We start from the raw sequence: 6,583 nt of genomic DNA on the forward strand, positions 1-6,583 counted from the left end.
TGATAAAGGGTAGAATTTGGATTTAAACTGGTGACAATAGTTAAACAGGTCCTCTAAGTTTCTTCCCCTCCCCCCAGCTTTATTGAGATATAATTGACAAACAGAGAGTATATATATTTAAGACGTAAAAGCTGATGATTTGATATGTGTATGCATTGTGGTATGATTACCATAATCAAGCTAAGCTTCTGATGTTCTGCGAAATTATGAGGACTTTTTAAAAATTCCTATTGCTTTATTTTTATAAGTTATTCCCTTTTCTAATTACTACATATCCGTTTTGTATCCCCCTCCCTAGTCCAAACAGGGAATTCTTTGGAATTGTTTTGATTTCGTTACTAAATATCTTCATTACTAATTAAGAGTAAAAATAATTCAAGCCATTACAACTTAAGTTAAATAAAATGTCTATCCATCACACACTGTTGGTTACAGAGATTAACTAAAGTAGATCACTTAAGAATTTCCCCATTCAAATGCCTTCATAAATTCCTCTTCCGTGAAAGACAGCCTCTTGGTAGCTTCAATATGCATCTTCTGCCTTTTACAAACATCAATTAATTTTAATTGTTTCTTGAACCCTATCATTAATTCTACCCTGTTTTTCTAGTTTCTTGTTTTCTGATTTTAAGGCTTTGATTTGTGTGTGTGTTCTTCAGTTGCTATATCCTTGTTATTCTGCCTTAATTTACGTAGCTCCAATTTATACTTTTCTGCTTCTTCTAGAGCTCCATTCAAGCAAACTTCTGTGGCACTTTGACTAGTGGCAGCTTGTTTTCGTAGCCTTCTTTTATTTTCTAATTCCCTTTCTACTGAAGACAGCTGTTGCTGTAATCCATCACATTTTTTGTTTGCTTCTTTGAAACGAATTTTATCTTTTTCTGTTTGAGACGGTTGTTACAAATTAATTGTTTGCTGCCATCTCACAATTTTCTTCAGAACTTTTTACTTTAGACTTTAAATCTTGACTTGCATCCCCTTTTTATTGCATGTACATACAGCATTATCCGATTCCTCCTGCATAACATGGGGTTTGGCCTTTAGAAATTGGATCTGTTCTTCTGTTCCAGCATCTTGACTAACACCACAAAAAATATCATCACCTATACAGTCAGGTAAGCCGCCTTCTTCCAGTTGCCCTTCAATTTTGCCAACTGGTTGTGCAAGAGAAAAGTCTGAGAAATCCTCCGGAATGGCAACACCATTAGCAGTTTATACATCAGAGTATTTCAATTTTATACTTGAATTTGTTTTCCTTCCTTTATTTGCAGATTGTGGTTTGTTTCGAATCTTGTTTACTGGATCAATGATTTTGGTCTTTGGCTTAGTTTCTGAATATAGATAAACTGTCCCTTCAGATGATAATAGACCTCTGAAGCTGTCATCATCTTCTTCTTCATATGATTTAATTTGTGTTGAAATAAGCCTAGATCGTATTCGGTTGGTGCAAAAGTAATTGTGGTTTTTGCAATTATTTTTAACCTTTTAAACTGCAATTACTTTTGCACCAACCTAATACTTCTCGCTGACCTCTTATTATTTCCACAGTTGTGGACCCAGGTCAGCTGTTTTTGCCTCCAACTCTACATTTAAGCACTTATATTCTTCCTCCTTGGTGAAGCGGTCCCATCGAGCTGTAGCAGGTTGCTGAACGCGTGATGGGAGTGGAGTCCCTAAAATGGTCTGTCCAGGTCCTAGAAACAGGAAGCACAGCATGACACAGGACTACATGGGAAAGCCTCAGGGTGGTCAGGAGACAGAAAACAGGAGCCCTGACCATTTATTTTTAACAAGAGAATTGTGCGATGAGGTAGTCAATCATTTAGAATATTAAGTTAGCAAACAAGTTTCTGCCAGTGACTAACAGTGTGACCACAGGCAAATTAATTGGCCTCTCTGGACCAGTAAGGAAATTGCGCTCATACACCTTCCCAGCAGAAGTAAATGATAAAGGGATTAAGGAATATTGGTGCAAGATAATAGCAAGTATGTGCAGTTATGGTTATTGGTAAAGCGTCTGCCCCATCTATCTGTCTTCTAATGCCATTTATTTTCAACCTACACTGGTCAAACCAACATGTTTGTTGTTGAAATTCAGCTTCAGGTTGGATTGCAAATCCATGAAGTGAACGCAGTTTTCAGGGTGCATCATTGATGGCCAGGGGATAATTCCTAACTTGAAGCAACTGAAAATATTAGCTCAACATTTAACAGTAACAGCAGACATAGATGCCAGGTTCTCTGGCTGAGCCAAGTCTTCTGTGAAAGGTGGACACAATTCAATTTAAATAATAGAACAGTAGTAGCCTGGATTTATGTTTCTGCATGATTCTCTGTTTAGTTCACATTGGACATACTACACCACCTGATTTCTCAGCAGGCAGTTTAGCCTGTAGGAGAAATTCCACACTGAGTAACAAATCTCATTTCCTCTCAGACTGAAGGAGACAGCAAGAGCCAGATGGCCCTTCAAGGCTGTTAATTTCACTCAGTGATCCCAAGTTGGACGCAGCCTACTTCTGGACTTTTCCTCATAAACCACAAGGTGGTGCTAAAGCACAGGAAATGAGTTTTAAGCTTGTGGGTGTCACTCGCGGCGAGGAGGGTACAAGGGAAGGCAAAGATTCGTTATCTCAAGTGGCTAAATAAAAAAAGAAAATACAGGCCTAGGAAGGGCCTAGCAAGGAAAGCCTCACACATAGTGAATTCCCACTTCACCTTAGTAAATCCACAGGTACTTATTTTTTCAGGAGCTTGAGGCTGCAGATAAATTAGGTCTGAAAATTCAAAGGGGTTTAAAGAGCAATTAAGTTGTACTTTGGTTTGGTAATGAAGCCAGCACTAAGCAATGGGACAGGTAATTAATGTAATTAAGCTCAGAGCTGAAAAAAAACACATGTCTTCGCTTTAAATTTTATACCTGTTAAAAGCTGTGCGTGTTTACAGGTGGGATGAGCAGTGAAGGAAACCCCACCAAGCAACCTGCAGGAAATTTTAGACAACTGAGATGTCACCTCCCCCAAAATTCAGGGATCAGAGAGAGAGAGAGAGAAAGAGGACAGCATTCCCACAATCTTTCAAGATCTGCACTGTCCAACGGAGTACCCACAAGGGACTGTTGGATATTTTCTGAACTGAGATGGGCTATAAATGTAAAATACACACTGGATTTAAAAAAAACAAAAAACTATCTCATTAATCATGTTGTATATAGATTACATGTTAAAATAATATTTTGAATCTATGTAAAATAGAATATTAAAATTAATTTCCCCTTTTTCTTTTTACTTTTGATAACAGAGAAAGTAAAATGGAATAAGCATTGCTCAGAGAGTCACTTAAAATGGAGATGGGAAGCCACTGAGGAACTGGGACCTATGCACGTCTCATGTCTCAGTTCTTGAAACTATGGTTAAGTTGCTGACTTGTTGCTAAACAGTTCAAGAATGAACAGTAAACATCCTAGATCAATGATTGCTCCATGAACATATGTGAACTTTACTTCCTCCTTATCTTGGTAACCAGACCATCTGCATTCTCACCTTGAAAGGAACCAATCCATTTTGACAATAGCATTTGCCATTTACATAATGGGCCTAACCAGTCCCCCGCTGACCTAGTCAATACCCTTCATTTACATGGAGGACCTAAATGAGAACATCTTCTTTTGGTTTTGCCCTTTAAAACCCTTGCCTTTCTTTGTTCCCTTTGGAGCAAAATTTAGGTTGCTACCTGAATCTGTGCCCTGGATTGCAATCCCTCCTTTGCTCAAATAAATGCATTTTATTCTTTATTACAGCCTAGACTTTTTTTTTAACACTTTTTTAATTTGATTACTAAGTTTGTTTTTAATTATATGTGTGGCTTGCATTGTATTTTTATTGGATATTGCTGCTCTAGGAGCAGGGTATTGCTACAACTGTATCGTTTGTAAAATACTGAAATACTTCTATACCATTGGAATAATAGCCCCACTCTAGTCCCCCAACCCCTTCCTGTGTCCCCACGGCCTTGGCTGCTCTGTCGCTCAGCTGTGCAGTGCCCACAACCTAGCCAGCTCCGGTAAGCCCCTCATTCCCTTGTGTCCATCCCACTACTCCCAGAATGGGCCTGAACCCACAGAGAGTTGGCATTCTCGGTGTTGGTGCTGGCCCCCTGCAAATGCCCTATGCCCATCTGACACCCACGTCATCACCAGGCCATCGTTGTTGGTGAGAAATGCAGCCTTTGCCGTGACTCTACCAGTTGTGAAATGTTGCATCTTTCCCACACCTATGATGCTTGCACTTGTCTCTATCATGACATTTATCAATTCGTGTTCTAATTGTATGTCAGTCTTCCCAAGAAGACTATGAGCTCATGGGTAGCAGGACAAATCTTTACCAGTCCTTCTACTCCCTGCTCCCAGTACTGGTAGCATGTGAACATGTACATGTTGCACATACGTTCTTTGTACGTATGTTGGTTGTAGGTGAGAAATGGAAAAACTCCTGAGCAGTGTCGGGAGGCTACACAGTGGCCCTCATATCCGAATAGGAGGCTTTCTCCCAAAGAGATTCTGAGGTCAGTTTCCCCCTTGGGGGTAAGATACTTGGGAAGAACAAGGAGCAGGAAATCTCTGAAGGGTTTACGCAGTGAAGAAAGCTAGAATCTAGAGTTTAACTGTTTGGTCAGAAATCTTTATGACATAAAATGACCAAGTCACTTTTGCTCTGTGCTTCATGGTCTCGATCTGATTTGATTCTTCAAACCCCCATTAATTCTGTTTGTCATTTATAGATATCTATGTCTCTCCAAACTCTCACTTGACTCAAAAATTCCAGGCTACAGGATAGCAAAACTTTCTCCTCTCAGACTGTAGCTCTTACATAATATTTGCAACAATGGGCCTTGGAAATGAAGCCATTGTCACCTAATCACTGGAAGAAGAGCTGATATTGCCGGCCGTGGCTCACCAGTGATAAATCCCTTGTCAGTTTGAAAGGAGAAGGCATTGGATTACTTTGTACCCTGGGGGAGATCTAAACAAGTCAGCAGATCTAAAGGCATCAGACCTGTGCACCCACAGCTAGGCTTTCATTGCTGTAGAAAGTAAGGACTCTCAGCTCCAGGGCTTTTTCTCAGCTCTCTAATCACAACTGCTGTGGAGAAATGGCTTGGCCGTCTGAATGCACAGTGCTTCCTGAGACTCCTAGCTGCTTCCCTAGGAGAGGAGGAATTTTCTCTCCTTAGAAGCATGGGCTTTAAAAGACAGGCAAAATTTGTTGATTTGTAGCCCACTGTGTTCAGACACAATCCTAAATGCAGCTTACTGTATAAAGTAGACATCGTCCCTACCAATTGTTAGTAACAACCTGTCAGGAAAGCTGTACACCCAGACTTCTCTTTTTCCTTAACCTCTCTGATAACTCATTAAGAAAGCCATTGCGTCAGCCTCCTAAATATTTCTCCTATCATCCTGTCCTCCACCACAATTCAAGTGTCTGTCATCTTCATCTGGACTTTTGAAACAGCCTCTTACCGCCTCCCTACCTCCAGTCTTGCCCCCTGCCTTCTCCCACCTCGAAATTGCTACCAGAGGGATATTTCTAACATGCAAATTTGACCACATCACTCCTCTGCTCAAAATTCTTCCGTGGAATATAAAATGAAAAACTTGGAGTTTCTTATAACAAAAAATTAATTTCAACCCTACATCCCAGCAATTCTGCTTCTAGGTATTTCTCCCGAGAGAAATAAAAAGATATAGTCATAAAAAGACTTGTGGAAGAATATTGACAGCAGCTTCATTCATAAAGTCAAAAACAACTTAAATATCCATTAACAGGAGAAAAATTAGCAAATCATGTACATTCATACTACAGAGTACTACTCAGTATTTTTTTTTTAAATGGACCACTAAATCAAATATATGGTGATGGAAGGAGAACTGACTCTGGGTGGTGAACACACAATGGGATTTATAGATGATGTAATACAGAATTGTACACCTGAAATCTATGTAATTTTACTAACAATTGTCACCCCAATAAATTTTTAAAAAATGGACTACTAAAAGCACGACAACATGGATTAGCATTGCCAGATTTATCAAATAAAAATGCAAATATCGAATGGGACATACTTTTACTAAAATTATTTGTTGTTTAACTGGGTATCTGAACTTCGTCTGGCAAACTTAACATGGCTTAATCTCAAAAACATTATGTTAAGCAAATTAAGTCAGACACAAAAGAGTAGATCCTAAATGATTCCTTTTATACGAAGGTCATGAGAAGGCAAAATTAACATTCGGTGATAGAAATTAGAACAATAGTTGACTCTGGGGAGTATAGATTGAGTGGAGGAGAGCCCAAGAGAAATTTCTAGGGTGATAGAAATGTTTGTAGGAATGGTAATTACACAGGTATATACATTTAGCAAAACTCATTAACTTGTACACTCAATTTTACCTCAATTTAAAAAACAAACAACATCTTCCATTGATTCTCAATACCTAAACTCTTGATTATGGCACACAACATCCTTCCTTCTCTCGCCATTGTTTTCCCATTATCCTTCCCTAAGTGATATGAAATTCTTA

The 6,583-nt window shown here is 39.1% G+C and overlaps 1 pseudogene; it reads right to left on the reverse strand.

The window, feature by feature from the left end:
• Nucleotides 1–456: 456 nt before the first annotated feature.
• On the reverse strand, nucleotides 457–1,375 carry LOC109447379 (testis-expressed protein 9 pseudogene; annotated as a pseudogene).
• Between the last annotated feature and the right edge of the window lie 5,208 nt (nucleotides 1,376–6,583).

Source organism: Rhinolophus sinicus, chromosome 15 (genome assembly GCF_057876585.1).
Source record: "Rhinolophus sinicus isolate RSI-liver-muscle chromosome 15, RSI-T2T, whole genome shotgun sequence".
Lineage (NCBI taxonomy): Eukaryota > Metazoa > Chordata > Mammalia > Chiroptera > Rhinolophidae > Rhinolophus > Rhinolophus sinicus.